Below are 19,992 nucleotides of genomic sequence, written 5' to 3'. Positions count from 1 at the left end.
TCCCAAAAGAGCGCATGAATGTTATCATTGGCATTTGATTAGGAATTTGAATGAGCTGCCCTCTGCACACTGAACCACCCACTTGATGTTTGGTGTGTGTGCGTGCTGTGGTATTTGAGTTTGGACAGCATCAGACCTTTGATCCTCCCACTGTCTGCCTCTCTGTGGCACAAACAAAGCTTATCTCTTCTTAGTGCCACATTGCTGCTCCTTCCTTAAGCACTCTCATGAGATTTCTCTTCATTGGGAGCTCATTTGCATTGCCTGCACAATCAGACATGACCTTGCGAGCTCATTTACAATGTTTGCCCATTTCCCAAATACTCACCCGACACTCAATCATTATTCAAATGCTTTACGAAGGATTCTCTTTCAGGAAGTAATAAACATTTGTCAAGTGGCTGTTAATCAGGCTTTGTTTAAGCCAGCCCCGCCTGATGCAAATTCAGTTACAGCCGGGCCCAGCAGGATTTCATAAGCATAAAACACTCGAGCAAATGTGCATAGAGACATTATGATATAAACTACTAAAGGATACTGCACATTGCACTGATTCTGGAGAAAGATACTGCTGTTGAATGTGTAAATGTCATTTTTCAGAGCTGTAAACTGTAAATAGAATCAGTTCACCTTCATGTGACATGAGTCAAGACAAAAATCACAGACATAGTGACTTGAAAACCTCCTGAAATCAACACTATCGTGAGACTGGACACTACACTGTGAGGAATTGCTGTATATTTACGGTGGATTTACAACCGTATCCTACTGTATTTTATAATAATTGTAAAATACTGTGAAATATATTAATCCCTCACATGTAAATTAACAGTTAAATCAGTCATTTAACAATTACACCAGATAACTGTAATTTAACAGCATAAAACAGTATTTGTAATGCATTGCTGTAAATTTATGGTGGACTACAACATTATCTTGCGGTATTTTAAAATAATTGTAAGATGCTGTTAAATATTCATCCCTCACATGTAAATTAACAGTTAAATCAGTCATTTAACAATTAGAGTAGATAACTGTAATTTAACAGCATAAAACAGTATTTGTAATGCATTGCTACAAATTTATGGTGGATTACTGCACATGCTGTAAAATTACCCTAACCCACACTTCTCCTACTGTACTGTACTGTGTTCCAAAATATGGTAATATACTGTCAAATAAATTATGGTAGATGCGCTGTAAATTTACCATAACCCAGTTATCCTGCAATTATGTTCTGTAATCCAAAAAACAGTATTATACTGTTAAATAAATTGCGGTAGATGGCCTGTAAAATAACCACAACATCCACCGTTATTCTACAGTCAATATACTGTAATCCAAAATGGTAATATACTGTTAAAATAAACAACAGTAGTTGCATTGTAAAATAACAGAAAAACACTAGCGTCCCTGCTGCCAGTATTTTACTGTTTTTTTTTTTTTACAGTGAAATTCTTGACAGTGTAACCAGTGACAGGTGAGAAACACACTTTGTTTTAACAAGTGTGTGACGCCTCGACCTGACTCTGGATTTTAATTAATAACGCAAACTCGAGTTCAGAAAGATAAATATCTTGGAATGGGTTCAATCTAAACAGTTCAGGAGTGCCAGTAGTTTCAACTCTCCGTGGTGCTTATTGTAAACATTATGTCATGCGGAAGTATATCTTTACAGGCACTTAGCTGTTCCTGTAATCGACCAGCTGACTATAATAAAACAATTGCAGTGCAAACACAATTTTTCCTATTAGAAGGGCTTTTGAGGGGAGTTCCATTTTTCCAAATCACTTGTCTCATAATAGCGGCTGAATTATCCTAGACAGATTGTAAAATTTGTGATAGTGGGCTATACCAATGAAAAATAAATAAAACAATTTGACTTGACTACTGTATCTTTCATCATCTCACCACACAATTTTCATAAAGGACTAATGTGACATTTAACTTAGTATAAAACCTTTATGGTGCGTGTCAAAGCTACACCCTCTCAGGTGAATATGCCACTAATTGGTCATTAAATGGTGTTAAATGAATGTCTTGCCAACACAAAAATAGGACAGATGCCTTCCTGATGTTAGATCCAGTGAAGACCTATCACTGACCCTGCTCCCCTTCTTCTTAAGCTGCTGATTTCAGTTTATCAGGTGTAAACTTGTGATTAATAACCTAATCCACTGTTGAGTTTCAGTCGTTTGATTGATAAGCAGGGTAAGTTGATTTTTTGTTGTTGTTCATTTAACGTATCATTTTACTTTTGTTTTATTTTTATGCAGGATCGCAGTCTTCTCGCTCTCTCTGTCTCTCTTCATTCTCTCACTGACTGTTCTTTATAACTTGATCCTACAAACAATAGCTTGTTTGTAGAGAGATTACTCGCTGATTGTTGGTAATTTATCATGCAACCAACGCAGCCATGTGGGGACAATGGAGCAGCCCTGAGTTAAACCAGGAAACATGGATTATATTAGTCACATTATCAAAGTCATTGTTTGAAAGAGTAGGAGCGTCGCTTTGGCACTAAGTACCTTGTTGCAATGTTGTAACATCGACAGCATAGATGTCTGCCCATTGCCTTATTAATTGATTGACTGTGGTCCAGGTATTACATAGAAGGTTTTAGTCTGACATGGTGTCACTTTTTCAGGTGGCGAATTTATCATCTGAGAGCACGACTCTTCATTTGTAAGCCCCAACTGTAAAGGGCCCTTGTAGTCAGAAGTGGAGACCACTGCTGTGCCTCTGTAGTATAGCGTGACTGGGCAGAACACAGCTGTCAAGAGGTGTGGAAATGCCTCTCTGCTGCTCTCAGCTGTGAAAACAGTTAACAAGGAGCCTATCTCACTCACATGAACACCCGCACAAACAAAAGCAGACACAGATAGATTTGTTAACGTATGATACCTAGTGACCAATGTATAAATCTTGATTATGTCAATATAATAATCTATAATATATCAATATTCTCGAAAGGCCTTTGTGCATTGTAAAACGAGAAATTACTGTAGATTAAAGTTCAGTCTGACTAACTCTTTTAATACGTCTGGAGCTGATTATTATTTTTTTTTTTTTTATCAGTTAGCCGCAATGCAGCACATAAACATTTATTCACGTGGTTGTAGATATCACACCAGCTCAACAGTAGCTATATGGCATAAACCACGCTAGGATAGGTTAAACCACAGTGCTGAGGCAGTGAGTTTATCGAATAGTCACACGTATAACATGATATGGGAGTTCACAGGTAAAACACCCAAAAATTGGTGGAAGACCTGCAGCTGAAATTCAAATATAGTATATCATGATACAATTATATGGACAGATTTCACAGCAACAACCCAACAAACAATGCAAGACGTTGCTCAGAAAATCTGCGCTTTTTAATTTACGGTACACATTGTCCTTGCTGATATGGGTATTCCAGCCTCTAAAAAAGAAGGTGACATATTTCACATAATGACAGAGGTGTAACTGGGACATTCCGTCATGTGGGTTGTAAAGTGGAAATTGTTTCACCATTTATTGTTCCAGGCAGTACAGTCACTCTACAATTACTTGATAGTATCAAATAAACTCCGTTTAAAGTTTAACCACGGCACAGCCCGTAAGACAAGTCATTTGAACAGGTGAGAAAAGGCTCCCTGACAGGGAAAGGGAGAAGGAGAGAAAAAACAGGCATCAATAAATGTCATCACCAGAGCAAGGGTGATCCAAATCTCGAGATGCTCATCCAATTTGATGGCACACTTTTGATGCGCATTTAAAAGTATGCGACCTCCTGCAGAGCAAGGATTTGATTTTGAATCATTTATGTGATTTCACTTATTGATTTTTGGACTCTTGAAGACTACAGAACACCAAACATTGACATATTATCTCATTATAAAGGTGATATTCAGAATCCGGAGTCAGAGTTTGCATCGTGGGAAGCTATTAGTACCTGGTGATTGTTACAAGGAAGTAGTTATTCTGAGCAAAACCATGATGTTTTTTCTGGGGGGTGCTGAAACTGTTTTTGGTGTCTTAATTTAGAGAGTGTAATCCAATATTGCATATTTATAATTGCTGACTTGACCCTGAAATGAAACTGTGTTGTGTTTAGGCAGGTAAGCGTTTTTTTGAGAACGGCTGTCTGGTCCTGATGGCAACAAGGATGATAACAGCAGTGAGGCTGAACTGAAACTGTTTAGTCTAGTTTAGTACAAAATCAAAACAGTGAGCTGAAAGGTGCTCAAATGCTCCACATTTGAGTGGGATTGCAGTTGGACAATAGACTGAATCCTCTGTGGGTTTGATACTGTTGTTGCCAACAGGATAGATCAGAGTATTGTAAGTTTTAGTGGTCAGTCTCTAAGTATTTTTAGACCTGGATTTTCCCCAAAAATGATCCAAGTCTTTAACAAGTGGATGGACTGTGACGGTGTGCCATTGCTCGCCTACATTGCAGCCTGTTTTGAAGTTTTGACTGCTTCAGAAAAACTGCTCTACCCATTAATCATTCAGACCCAATGACATGGGACAAAAGGGTCCGGGCTGAAAAAATACCGGAATGCCAGTAAATGTAAATTCTCTGCTAATAGTTGACATTATTGACAGAATCCCTCAGGATTATTGTCTAATGAGACAGAGTTCTTGGTTTTTTTTGGTCTCTGATAGTTCATACATGGGACCAGTCCCCACGCCGACACACTGGAACGTTCCTGTATGGGAACAGTTGTGCTCCCGATCACGGGGTGGAGTCAGACGCAGGTTTGTTTACGTCCTTAAGCCCACATCGCGTGCCAGACGGGAGTCACACATGTCAACACAGATCCCAAAGCATAGAATTCGCTTCCATAGAGACATTAGTCATTACTGTTTACTATGGGCACTGTCATTACTTTGTGTCTTAGTCATCAGTTAGCTTATTAAGTAAGCTTCAAAATTCCCCAAAAGAATAACACAGAGGAATGTCAGCGCTGTTTGTGAGTGTGCGCTTCGCTGCTTCTCCTGTGATTGTTTAGATATGGGCCTCACCCCAACTGACAGCTTTCATTCAACTAATGCTGCTTTTACTGTGGAACTAACCAGTCGCCACTAAAAGCTTATCTGTATACAAGTGCGAGACAGGTTTAGTGTTTTTATCTGACATGACAAACTTCACGTGAGGCATTTAAAATCCTCCAATATACACACAGAAATTTTATTATGAGACACTTGTTTCCCCTTTTTCTCAGGTTATAAACGAAGATAAAAGTGGCAACAATGACACGCTAAATACAGCTTTGCATGTTACAAGGGCTGGTTTAAAGGTGTCAGCATTTTGCCAAAAACCCTAACGAGAAGGTGTCCATGAGCACAGTTAACTTAACATCTTTTCAGTTCGAGTAAGAGCTGTTGCCTAGCAGCATGTGTGTTGACACTCGTGAAAAACAGCAGTAAAACATAATTTAGTGTTCATGGACAGCAATGATTAACGTTTCTAAAGAGAGATTATTACATAGACAGAGACGCTGTACAATTACAAGCGTCATTCTTAAACTGTAAGAAAAAAACACTGAGAACCTTTCCCCTACTGTCCAAAGGCTAAGCATCAACTTGTACAAATCTCTGAGTGTGTGTGTGTGTGGGTGTGTGTGTATGATCAGAGCAAATTGTGGTCCAGTTGTAGCAGGACCCACCACAAAGTGAGGCAGGTTTAAATACTTTGCCAGGTGTTCATATGTTGCAATTATGACACCCCCACTGTCTTCTTACCCACGATCGACATCATTTTCATGCAGTCAGGATGTTTTATTGGTGTGTAGTTGAGATCAAAATTAAGTTGGGTGTAGTCCGACTGATTACTGTTAAACACTCCTATGTCTGCATGAAACTAAGATGCAAGTTGTGATAAACTGAAATTGTCCTAAAAAGACATATTCCCTCAAACTAAGAGCTCCAGTTACTCATGTGGTGTAACCACCTGTTCAAATACATTCTTAAGAAGCTTCTTTATCTCCTCTGTTCATGCAATTTTAATTTCATGACCGTATTTGCATTTAGGGCTACGTTCGCAGTTAGTCAAGTCTTAAAACGGTTGTAGTTGAATAAAACACTGAAGCTGGTTTCACTTTGTAATCAACCCTGTTGTTCATCCTGGTCGCTGAGAGATCCGTCCCTTGCATGCTTCTAGTTTAAGGGATGATGGCACCGATCTGTTTGTCGTTGTGGTCAAAAGCATAATCTTTTAAGATATTTGATGCTTATTTTCTCGAGTTTATATCTGGCGCTGTGACGTATTGTGTGAGGATAGTGATTGTTAAGGTGCTACGACAAAGGACAAACTGTTGTTACATAAAAACAACCTCTATTCGTCACAATGCACCCTATGTTCCTGTCTTCTTTAGTCGGAACACGTTACCCTTTACCATCTTATCTGCATGGCTTGCTCACTAAAGGGGAACCACCGAGGAGGATTTACAAAATTGTTTTTCTAAAGTGGGCATTATGTGTCATGTTGAGTCATGTTGTGTTTAAGGCTTTCTGAATGGACATCACGGCCTCCTACACTCAGGGAGTGCTCGTGCTTTTCCCCAACACATACATCAACAAAACAGATCTGACACACTTTAAGTACATTAACGTTAACATCTTTTGAGTTTTTTCCCTCTCTTCAACTTTAGTTATTTGCACCTTCGCTGTGAGGAATTTCAGCAATTCCATCAATCTTATGCTCTAGCTGTCTTGGAACTTGATGTGTTCATTATCGGCTCTATTTAAGTGTGAGAGGGATCAACAGTTGTGTCCTTCCTGTTTGGCAAAATCGACTTTATGTTGACCCTTCGGACAACTTATCAAACCTGTGAGCCTTAGAAAAAAAGAATGAATCTTAAAAAGTTGTGTCCAAGTGAGAAAAGCAGACAAAATGCCAGTCTCCCATGTCTCTTTCCACATTTACAATGGCATTGTGTTACGGCTCTACTATGGCTGGACTATTTTCGTGCCCTTTTACCTCATTGTTTGTTGTTTTGTTGGTAGTGGGTTGTTTGATGCTGAATGTGGATCAGATTACAAAGGCTTTGTTTTGATCTCGCTCCATAACACGGCGCGCTTGGAATGACAAGAGGTCAATGGACGGGAAATGCTTTCATCGTGCCTGACTCTTTGACTCTGGGCCTCCATTGTGTTTGCGGGCCAAGTTCACGCTTCTTAATGGAGTTCCCAGGTCATCATTAGGTACCAAAGCACTGTATCATTTCGAGAGACATCAGCCTATATTACTGTTTGTTGAAGTAAGTCACAGGTATACCGATTAATAAGTGTATCTATTATAAAGGCAGGCCTGGAGTGTAAATTTTGCTTAATTATTTCTATTAATATTTGTATAAAAAAAATACAAAGATATTACAGTGAATTCTTCTCTCATGTCATAGCCTGGGTCAACGGTAAGAGACGGACCGCAGACCCCCAGCGGATGGACGTCCCTGTCCTTCAAAGAGACTGAAATAGACATTACAGTTCACCCAAGTTTCTCCTTCGACCTCGCCATAACCCACCTTTCCTCCTCAGACCTGACAAACACTGGGTGTTGTAAAGAAAACATCCTTTCACAAGTTGTCCCACTGCCAGCTTCCTGACGAAAAGGTATACCCAGTCTCGTGTCTCAGAACTGGTGAAACAGCCGGTGACTCATCGCAGTGAGGGCTGTGAGATTCTTACTGAAGTGTAGGTGACACGCTGGGAATAACACATTTGACCAAACAATAGTATTTCATGTTTTTTGGGGATGCAGTTGTGTCTGTAAAACACATTTACTTCCTCAAGACTCAAGATTTCCCTAGAGTCTTTTTTTTTTTTTTTTTGCTCAAGAAGATTAGATTTTAGTCTGCCATAAAGTCAGTGGCACTTTCAAGATTATCCAGTTGATAGAGACTTGATGTACCATCAATACTTGCAGGGCTACCTGCTATTCATCAAGCCAGCAGATAGCCTACACTGGCGACTGTCTCTCACTACAAATTTGAAAAAAATCAACTTATCAATGCAAAGCTATCGGCAAGGGACAAGGTTTCGGTACGGGAAGCATTCTGTTTTTTATTACCCATTGTAATATTACCTAGGTATAACAACCTTTTTCAAAACGTGTCGGCATTCATATGTTGATTGCTACAGTTCAGCGATGTCTTCTTTGCGTGTTGCATTGACAGCACTTCAGTGACTGCCCAGTGAGCTTAAGTCTTTGAACAGTTCAACAAGAAAGATCTGGACAGATTTCCTCTCTGTCATTGAGTGAATCCACTGATTCCACTGAACTGAACTTATTTGCTGGCAAATGTTACCATTAATAATGTGACCAAGCCTTTGGATTTGACAGGTCTTGGATTCAAGGTAACAATGTGGTGAGTGAACGCTTCGGTAGTGCTTTTGAGAACATCATGCAAATTAGTCACTCTTAGTAGGGGAGCCAGCACAAGCCTTTGTTGTGAAACCCTCGCTTCTCCAGAACCACCGCAGCCCCGAGGAGATCTGACAAGGTCACAAGAGACTTCACATCTCTATTTACACTAGTTGGATTCCAGCTCACCAGATTCTCGGTGCAATTCAAATTATTCTGTCATCTGGTTTGAGCCATACCCAAATGAATCATGCACAGATTTGGCTCGTTTTCAGTCTCACATGTTCACCAGTCATAATCAGGAATGTTTATATAGACAACTGATTTGTTTCTTTATCTGATGTTGCTGATCAGACAGATGAGGAATGATTCATGAAATGGGGTGGAGCCGAGTCTCTCACGCACCTTTACTGGCTTGGGCTGATCGGACGATTGTGCAAATTTGTCCCTGAAGATTTTTTTTAATAGCCTTACTGCCCAAATGGCCCATTTAAAGCCTTGACCTAAATTTGCTGTCGTATGCAACTTCTAGTCAGCCGGAGGAAACAAAACAACAACAAGAAAACATGAGCTGTTGCCATAGCCTTATCCATAACACATATGAAATTGAGGGAATTAATAATCAAGAGTCATAACTACATATACAGCATAGGGTGAAAACTGCTTTTAAAGGCTACGATCACTGCTGAAGACTTCAAACACATTGCAAGCAGCTTAAATCTCTCTCAAAACCTGGGAAGATTACAAGAGGGGAGATCACATTTCAAGCACAGTTTACATTCTCCTCATTGTAGACATACCACACACCAAGACACCTAAGTGCTCTGCTGAAGTGTGAAAATGTCCACGGCTCGGAAAGAATTCATTTCTTGGTAAACAGAGACATGTGCGTCCTCAAAGATTAATCATATCCTGCTCCACGGAAGTCATTAGTTAAATCACTTTTTCCTCATTATTTAAGAATAGTTATTGTGGTTATAAGATATGTTTTTTATATATCGCATCCTCACCAGAAAAAATAAAAAAAACAACATTGATTGATTGTTTAAGGGGGCTAAAATGACCTTTGTCATTTGTTTTGTTGAGTTGCGTACTTGACAATAATCAAACCTAGAATAATCCAAGATTCATTTGGTCGCTGGGATAGAGTCAGAGGGTGAGGAAGGAAGTTGTGAATGAGACCGAATGTAATGTGAATTAAACATCACAAGATAAATCCACACTTTGGGAGTCATTACAAACTAGCTATTCTGTCCTTTAGCCATGAGAATGTGTTGTGTTTCTTTTGGATCATGCTACCGCAGCGTGTGAAGGCGCTGCATTAAACAATCCTGAAATACGCCGCCTAACATGAGTGACTTCTCTTCTGTCTGTCAGATCCTGCTACGCACATTCATGCTAAAAATGGGAGAGACATCTGGACCGGCGACATTCTTTTTAATTACATCTACAAAGACATCTGGCTAACGCCTGACAGACAAACATGAATTCGCAAAAGGTTACAGGAAGGAAAAGGTGTGGGAAGATTCTTTCATTGAAGGCTGTGTAAAGAAGCTGGTTGAAGTCTAAACAATATTTTTAAAAAAGTCTGCTCAGGTGACACGTGAGGGAAACTCAACGCGATCACTTCGATTCCTCTCTCCTTCTCTGTTATGTTCATCAATGTGCACTAAAGTGTGAGCCTTTTTTCCCAGAAGACTTTTTGAAATGTCAAAGGTGAAAAAAATATTATAACATTATTAAGGACCGAATTCCATTTAGTAGATCAGAACTGCTTGTCTATTCGCTGAATCGCTTAGGAAACCCCCACCTGCACTTTTGCAACGTCATATTAGAGGGAGCTGTGTTGTGTGTACAGAAAGAACCTCTATGAATTCCTTTCAGGAGAGACTGTCTGTAAGTGTACGCAGTTATCCCTCATATTTAATGATTATTGTGTCTCCACCCTCTCTACAACAGCTGGCATTGCACCCTTCAACGGTTATAAACACTCGTGTTTTCCGACGCCTTCGGTTGTGACAATATGTACCTCGTACGAACCTGTACTTTTCTAGTGTAACCCGACCATTAGGGTCCCGTAATATCTTTGCTGGCTCACTGTCAAGATGTCATGGTGATGTAAGTGTTATTAGTGATGCCTGTGCTGTTGCTGTTACCAGTCAAAATGTCTGTTGTGTAAAAGGCCTATGTGATAATCTGATAATCTGTATTACTAAAGTAATACTGAATGAGCATTAGGAATCATATAACACAGCTTGTATATCACACTGGCAGTTTTGCAAACATCAGCATTTGTCAAAATTAAGATATTTTTCTTAAGCAGTTGAAACTGGGGTATAAAGTCAGCAATGGTGCTGTCAATCATTGTCTCTCACTGTGGACACAGCCACACCTTAGCCTGGTTTTGTGCAGTAAAACAATCAGTCTTGTGCCATAACGAAATCCTGGAAAACGTCTGGGAAACAACATGGTAACAATAAACCACATTGCATCATCTGTTTCTGACATAACAACTCATTGTGGCTCTCAGTTACGACACATTAAGGCGAGGCAGTGCTAACATTTTATGAAAATAAAAGTCAAACTTGTAAAAACAACAAAAAAGAACTCAACTCAACTCAATCAAGATAACGCAACACTGACACCCATATTTTATTGTTTTATATGCAATGACACAAATTATGATTGTGTACAATTGTGTATAAACTTGCACCTGGAAATTAAGATCATAAAATGCTGAACCTGAGTCACCGTTTGCCGGTTTACTGCGAGTGATGAAGGTCAGAAATTTTGATACCCATTTCAAATCTCAATGGAAATGCCAAGTTAAGATGGCTCAGCCAAAATAGAGTGTTCTTTGTATTGTTTGACTGATTGCATTCATCCCTGTGGTTATGACTCAACAACGTATGACTCAAATGCTGGTTCACTTTGAATCGGCTCGTACAAAAAAATGTAAACTGCAAGTGTTTGTGTGCTGCAGTTTCCACTGACAATCACTTTTCCAGAGGGATGATTTTCAGATTTGGAAAAATAAGTTGTTCATTTAGGAGCAAAAAAAAAAAAAAAAAATGCAATCAAGCTAACAGCTCTGAGGCTTACTTTAGGCACCAGTGCTTTGAGCTAAATGCTAATATCAGCACACTCAGCTACTTACAGTACTAACATGATGTCAGGCATAGAGTTTACAATAGTTAGCATTTAGCATGTTAGCATGCCAACAACACTAGAAGAAAGTACAGCTGAGGCTTATGTCAATGTCATGTCATGTAAAAACAAAAAAATTGGATGCATTTATATTTTGACCTGATGATGAAATAGCTTACAATTCATACCGAGGAGGATGTGTAATCGCAATCCTTCCAATAATCGCGTTGCCATTTCATTTCATTTACAAGCACACATGTCAGCTCCATGGTGGCACTGGGGACTCATCATCTCTGGAACTGACCAAACTCCAATTATCCACTGCTGAGATGCATTATCAAATAATTCAAACTTTGAGCTGCTGGTGGCTTAGCATGAACAATTAGGGTGGCATCAATGTCTCTGACATTCGTCCTCTTTTAGTGTTTTATGAATTATTGGCAAACAATGTGATAGCTATCAAGACACTGCACTGAAAAAACAAAAACATTGCCCTCATGCTGGTGATAGATAAAAGGTTACTCATCCTCCGGGAACCGTAACTGTCCCTACAGTATTTAAATAACGAACCACTTCTGTTGTTATTTTTCCCAGCAGTACCTACCAACCAACACAAAGTCTCAATATCTCAAGACTTGGCAAACCCAAAGTTTCAGTTTTTTGGGAGGGAGAGTCTTCTGTCTATTTTACAAATTAGACCGGCAAATGCCCGGCATCGCCATCCCTGGAGCTGTGCAGCTCGCATGATAGATGATGGCTGATGTTGCAACTTCAGTCTGTCAGACATTGAACAGAGCGCTGACCTGAGGTAGCTCTGCGGTGGGGCTGAAGGAACAGGGACGTGTGGACTACAGCTGAGACGAACTGTTTTGGATGGCAGGTAGCAGCAGGCCAATTCACCTTCAGGAGAGTTTATGTGTATCCAAACTGTCATAAAAGATCCATTGCTGCTGCCAGCATGTGCGCAATCAAACGCTCGTAAGACAGCACGAGGACTTGGTACGCATGCCGACGGCAATGTGTGCCCGCTCGCTGCCTCATACACACAACTCATCAAACATGCTCTAAACATTCTCCGTTCACAGACGTTACGGGTAAACTCACAGCAGGCTTGGAGCATTGTGCTGAGCTGAGGAGAACAGATCCAGAACAGGTCTGGAAGCGTGTGGCTTGGAAATAAATATCATTAAACTCAGCTGTCAAATTGCATTTGGCTCTGCTGAGCACGCCGCCATCCATAAGAGCTTGGCCGTCCTCCATGCGAGCGCTGTTTTTTTTTCCTCTCTTTTCTCCCTCTTAAACACACACACGCACACACACACACACGCACACACACACACACACACACACACACACACACATGCATAGGCTAAAACCACCACTCGCAGAGAAACAGACACAAACACGTGTAGGGACAAATACACACACACACACACACTCACACACACACTCTCAGACCACCTGGGAGATCTGTTTATGGAATCCGACAGAGACCACACGAGAAACAGACGTTGCTTTTATTTCGCCTTTAAGCACAAAAGATCTAAATAGCCTCATTCATTTACATCCAAAATGTCGTTTTTGTCGTTGGGAAACGAGGATTAAAAAGTTATGCTGTGATCACAGACAAAAAGACATGCTGTTGTAAACAATCACAAACACATAATGGGGTGGGGTTACCGGTCTGTAGCTTAAAGTATACCAGTTCATATCTTTAAACTTTTTTTTATAGGGAAGGGGGCAACTCAATTAGAAAAGACAACCCTGGCAACAAAAGCAACAAATGTGTAATGTGGCAACCAAACACTAAAAATAAATGAGATGATAAAGATCATGATTACCCTGGTTCCACAGCACATTAAATCTTCTTGACAAGATGGCATTTGCCCTCTGATTGACTCCTATCTGAGTAGGTGTAAATAAGGTGTGTGCTGGTAAAACCTGCGTAGGTTTCGTGCAAAGCCGACGCTTTACAAGCGCTCACCTAAAGGGAGTTCCTCCGCCCATTTGCACGCAGGTCCCTTTTGTTGTCTGTCTCTCCCCCCCCCCCGTCTTCTTTTCTCTCATTTGAAAATAACCCAAACAGGTCCTGTAGACGTAGTAACGGAGATATTATCTGAGCATACTTCACCTGAAGGGGATCCCATCATGCAGATTTTTTTTCTCCTGAATGCACGAACGAGGCCCGGAGGCCTGAAGGCAAGAAAACAAGTTGAGCATGGTTGGGGCAAGCAAAGCCCTGTGAACAGCTTTTATTAACAGGTTGCTTTAAATATTAATTTGTCCCGGTTAATACATGCAAATTGTCAGGACATTTTCCTTCGTAAACTCTAAACAGATATCAGGTTATGTTGGAATTCTCACAACTCTGTGTTGTGATTTTTAATCGTTATGATTTAACATGATTTTAGAACATTAGAATCAAAGTGTTGTGTCACTATAAGCTTGAGATTGTTGTCATATGAGACCACTAAAGTATGCAATTGTGTCGAACTTGAGTGTGAAACACAGTGACTTCAAACAGCAGGATTGAAACGTCGATCGTATCAGAACTGCCATCAAGATCCCACATGTCGATGTACGAAAGCGGCCTGAAATGTTTAGGCACAGCGCAGCAGAGCGTGGCCTCACGCAACTGTTGTTCTTGCAGACTTGTTTGTAACGAGGAGACAAATTTGCACTCACGCCATACCTCTTTCACACTGGACACGACAAAAAAAAAAAACAAAAAAAAAAACATTAACATCTGGCTTTTGTCTTAAGGGGGAAAGGGTACAATCGGCATCCAATTCATGATCAAATGACTCTGCAGTAGTTGTGGGTGTTTATCGGCTCCAGTCATGGAAACACAACACTCGTGCGGCTACGTTACTTTTTCACCGTTTTTTTCCGGCACGACGCTCTCACGTGCATTGAAGTGAAGGACATGGGCGTCTAAATACTCTTCATTCATCTGCATTCAAGCATCTTTAGTAGGTGGCTGGGTTTGAAAGAGAGACTGACGTAAAAAGATATAAAAACTTAACCAACCGTGACATTGTTGCTGGCTCACTGCTGCTTTATACTCTTCCCTGTTTCCCAGCACTTAACGACATGAGACGTGGCACAATAACAGAAAGGCAATGAAATCTGCAATGGGAAAAGAGTTATTTTTAGTAGCCTTACCATGTTAAAAACCTTACATGTTTGTGCTAATTTTGGTGTAAAATGGTATAAAAGTGCATTTAAGCAACTGTTAGACATTTAAGACTGGAAATTCCTGTGCTACCATTCAGAGATAATGGACAAGTCAAACCAACACATGTTATCAGGACCTAAAGTTTGAGGTGGTTATTACTCAGATGCATCTAGTGGCATTTGAATATACATCACTGCTACTTGTGACTACCGGTAATGGCTAGAGATTATTATAGTATGAGTGTTTATGTTTTGCTTTGGTGTCGCTTTGGTGTCACATTACCAAAGCTACTCTCAAAAGCATATTTATTTGGGAGGGTTTTCAATATGTTATGTCGTATAGCAATATTGTTCTAAAAAATGACAAATGTGGAGCTAAGCTAAGAAGCATGCTTTGGTCTCCCCAAAAGTAAAACTAGGGTGACGTTCAGGGAAACAAAGCATCGCAGAATGAAATGTATCAACATCTGCGATCCTGGTGTGCACGCACGTTGCAAAAGCGTCTTAACCAATTGAGGACAAATGCGCAGATCATGTAGAATTGTATAAATTGCAGCAATGGGGGCCACAGATAAAAGGAATAAAAACTGCGCAGGTCTGTTTGTTTCCAGTCATTACGAAAATGTCATAATGTTTACACCGTCTGATTTACATTTTGTTCCCTCGGGTAGCTGCGGTGTCAGATGAAATTTATTACCAGCTTTGTATACGTCACCACCATCGTAGAGGGAAATAAGGGCAACTTGTTCCGCTGTTTCAGATGTTTGAGAGTGGTTCAACATCCTGCCGGATCGCCGTTACTGCTGACATGGCAGCGTCAACGTCTGACCAGTAACATGCAAACAGGGGAGAACAAACAGAAGAGCCAGAGCAGCCGCTGATGTCTTCAACAGCACAGCGTGTGAAGCAAACCAACGACAAAGAGAGGCAGTTCAATTTGGACGAACATTCATAAATACTGCCTGTCAGTTTCCACGAGGTGCTGACTCAGTGTATAGATCAGTCCGGTTACCTTCGTATTTTATTTCTAAACTTCATTTTTTTTTGTCCTGTGGCTGTGCTTTAACCGCTGCGGTCGCACATGGCTTCAGCCTCCTTTCTGAACCTTCGTATTTCATGTGATTGAATCTGACAGGATTTGCCTTTTGTGATGGAAACCTCAGTTATGCACATGAGAAGAGAGAGAGCATGCCTTTGTTCTTTCACGTCTTTGAATTGTTTCTGTCTTAATTGTGTGGTGCCGCCATCTGAAGCTTTGGGCACGAGGAGAGATGACAAATAGAAGTCTGTTGGACACACTGAGGTTATCTGCAGGTGATGATGAACCGGACGGTGATTGTGCATGGGCACAGAACAGTGGAGGATGAAATCAAAATCAATCGGCAATGTGATTCAATTTGTTCTGGTGACATTACAGTCATTTATAAGGGGTCAAACATGCAGACTGTACATATTTACTCATCAAGTATTTGAAAGATAGTAATACAATTGAGTTTTGTGCAATATTGTTAAATTTCTTAATATAAACTTCCCCTTTGGTTGAACTTTCTCCTGTTGATTTACAGAAATAACAGAATCCCTTTTGATAAATTCTTGTATTTTTTTCAAAGAGGAGAACCATCAGATTCCGTGGCATAAAATCGTGTCACCTTGAATTTCTCAGAAGCGCAGATTTGTATACGTAAAAGTGACAGTTGTAAGAACTCCACTGAAATCATATCATCACACAGATTTCACTTTATGTCTCTCCCCGGGAGACTCTGTAAACTGTGAGGTCGGGGCAGATGATGAATGCACAACAGCTGTTGAATTGGCCGTGTGTTGTTGCTCAAGATTAAAATTGCAAAGCTGTACGTTGTAAAACACATCTTTGGAGATCGTCACCTGGTAAGTCTCTCAAATGCCCTCCGTACTTCCTCAGACTGGATTATTTATCTGGCCTTTCTCTCTACCATTGTGTGATTATGTTAACTGTTTAGTAGCGCTGCTGCTCGTCAGTAACAGCTTATGAAACTCTGTTCGCCTACGCACTAGGCCTCAACACAGGCTTCGGTACCCAGAAACCCCCCGGAGACAATAAATAGAGAAACGGTCGGCCCCCTTTTCTTGAAGCTTTCACTGTCATCACTCACACTGTTATGACGTCAAAATCCCCCTTCAGTGTGGAAACTGTTTCCCCCCTACGTCTCTATCTCGGCCCCACCCTGGGTGCTGCTCCCCCCCCTTCTCGTCTAAACACGAGACAGGAGTTAAGTGGTGCACTCACACAGATGGCCCGCATGATGTACACATCTCTGCTTTCACACCAAACCAGTCTCCAGTACCTGGCCTATCAAACCCAGAGTGGCTGTAACGGTATTAACTGAAACGGTTGCTGATGCAAATGTGAAAACAAAACAGGAACCGCATCAGTCGGTTTTCAAACTTATCCATCTGTGTAATTATTTGTTATTCACCACTCCCCTGTCTGGTTAAATGGTCTGTCTCTGACTGTTACCTTCCGACAGCAGCTGGCCCCTTCAACAGTGCCCGGGACCCCCAACCAACACCAATTCAAACCTCCCTCCTCAGTTGCTGCATGTTTCTTTCTGAAAAAAAAAACAAAAAAAACTTTTCTTCTTCTTTTTCTGTTCAGAATGTTTTGTTACCACGTGGCGTCTTATGGCTTCATACTGTTAGAAGACAATATTTTCAGACACAAAACACACAGTGGTTTTCTTGAATACCCACCACCGAGAGCGAGATATGCTTCCTCGTGTTTTCTTTGTTTTCATGTTTGGTGTGGTTTCATTGTAAGCTTTACATGTTCACGAGGAGTCCAGTCACCAGCTTGTCCGTGCTTTGCTAGTGGTGCAGCTCTTTTATTTAAACGTCATTTTAATGTCATGCTATGCATTTATAAAATGTTTTTAGATTTTATTTTGGATTTTTCTATTTCATGCTTTTTTCACTTGCCATTTTAATTGTTATGCACCAGAAACACTAAGTCAAATTCCCTGTATGTGAAGTATTATTTGATTGATTCTGAGCCTGAATATTGTTTGTTGATGCTTTTGCTGGATGAAGTTACTTCACTGAAGATCCAGCAAATATAAAAGATGCCACACAGGCCTAACAGTTTATTCAAATGTGGAGAGGCTGAGTGGGCATAACTGGGTGCAATATTAGGACATATGTAAAAAAAAACATCGTTCACCATTGAAAAATATGAAAATACAGACAGGATATGCAAAAACAATAGCTGACCAACTCAGATAAGGTGAAAAATATTCATGACGCATGAAGCCGAATGATGAGTCACACAAAGATGTTATTTGATTAGTGAGAAATTAAAAAGTGAAACAAGATAAAATTCCATCTTATCCAGTGCTCATCTACAGACAGAAGATATGACTGTGTTGTATCAGGAGAATCTCTCTTTGTTTTGTGTCGTTCATGGGAACACAAGTTCAAGAGGAAACAAAGAGATCACATTTCAATCTTCCACCTTTGGATAACCCCTTGTACTTGAAATCTTTATTGCTTCTTTGATACATTTCTTTTTATTCTCCTCCCAGTTGTTTGACAGCTCATTTACTTTATCTCTGAAGTGACAAGACCAAAATAAAAATGTTCCAAAACAGCAACAGGCAGGGGCCTGCTTTCATTCCTGCATCTCCCATTAGGAGACGCGAGGGAACTTGAACTTTGTTTACTGTCATCTTTAAATTTGCAACTCACAGGTGACCTTATTTTTTTTAAGCATATCGAAGGGTGAAGAAGTACGTACTCACAGGTGGATGGATGGATTGTGTGCACTTAGAGGGGCGAGACCAGATTTACATGAAGAAACAGACTTATGGTGACTAGGAACACATGTTTGTGCAAAAAAACAAAACCCACAATGCTCTAGTTAAACACCGAGACGCCGGTTACACAGCTTCATAACAGAGCTGCTGAATACTATAATTAGTGGCTGATGAAATATTTTGAGGCGGGATGTAGTGTACGACGACAATCAACACACACAGCTGCCATAAATAGTGTGGGGTAATGCCTGGAATCAACCTGAAGGCTCTGTTTCTATTTTGATCCCGTGAACACCATCCCCGGCTCTGCGGGCCACGCGGTGATCCTTTGCGAACGCTCTCGGCGAACGTAATCTTTTGCAAAAACATCTGAACGTCTCAAATCGTCTGCTGCCTCGCACGCAAAAAAGCGTTTTGTTTGCATAGAGAGGGAGAGAGAGAGAGAGAGAGAGAGAGGGAGAGAGAGAGAGAGAGAGAGAAGCCTTGGGCGGGAGTTATGCAAACTAAAGCCCTTCAGGTTGACATCTTCACAGGGTTATTTTTAGACATCTTGAGGAATTCACTGCAACAGTTTACATTACTGAAATACTCTGCAGGGTTTGAATATAATATACATACTCATGAATACGGCTTGTATAAACATGTTGCATTAATTGAAATAAACATGTATCAGTCTAATGCAAAGTGGAAATAAAAAGACAGATACATGAGGATCTTATAATGTATATGATTATTGTTGCGACACTGTAAAAAACAAAAAACAAAAAAAACAATGCTGAGCCAGCTTGCAGAGAGCAGCTGGGGGCCGGGAGTGCAGCTCTATTTACACTCCGCTATGTTTTAACGGCATTGAATCAAAATGAGACACTCAACAAACTATGCAGTCAACAAATGAATCACAAGAACAGTGTGTTTTGTTTGATTCAGTACAAAGATACACGCTGTTGGACTTGTTATTGTTTTTTTTTGAGTCATTCGAAAGTAACCGGGCATGCGCGTTACAGTTTGATGCCCTTCCCTGCAGCGTCACTTTGCAGATTAATGCATTTAGCCCACCTTTTCCTTTATAGTATCATAACCTTCCTGCAACCGAGTCTTATGTGATAATAACTGTGCAGTTCTCTTAACGTAATGAGTGGAAGGATTGTCCTGTTTCTCTCCACGATGCTCATTCATTTATTTACACTGCTTGAAAATACGTCCCACCTTGCACACTTAAAAAGTGACGCTATGTGAGTGGATTAAAACGATTAGTTATGGGTTTCCTTTAGTCTTAGAAGTCAACCACTTCTGCTGTTGTGCGAACAGCAGAATACTGTAAATTCACACTGTCAAACACGTGGAACACGCCCAGAATGCAATGCATATTACGGTTGTGAAGTCTAACAGTGCATTCGGCACTGCTGTGTTTTATTCTCAACACCTGCAGTCAACTGAGAGTATTTACTTTTCTTCTTCTTCTTCTTCTTCTTCTTCTTCTTCTTCTTCTTCTTCTTCTTCATGCCCTCCAACGAATGAGGGGAA

General features: G+C 40.4%; 1 long non-coding RNA gene across 1 annotated transcript; it reads left to right on the top strand.

Moving 5' to 3' along the window:
* The first annotated feature begins 13,981 nt into the window (after positions 1-13,981).
* LOC119011382 lies at positions 13,982-16,101 on the top strand. Its single transcript, XR_005072180.1, has 3 exons — positions 13,982-14,475; positions 15,441-15,659; positions 15,816-16,101. It is a non-coding gene; the product is annotated as an uncharacterized LOC119011382 (long non-coding RNA).
* Positions 16,102-19,992: the final 3,891 nt, after the last annotated feature.

This window comes from Acanthopagrus latus, chromosome 21 (genome assembly GCF_904848185.1).
Source record: "Acanthopagrus latus isolate v.2019 chromosome 21, fAcaLat1.1, whole genome shotgun sequence".
Lineage (NCBI taxonomy): Eukaryota > Metazoa > Chordata > Actinopteri > Spariformes > Sparidae > Acanthopagrus > Acanthopagrus latus.
This window is presented reverse-complemented; position numbering and strand designations above follow the sequence as displayed.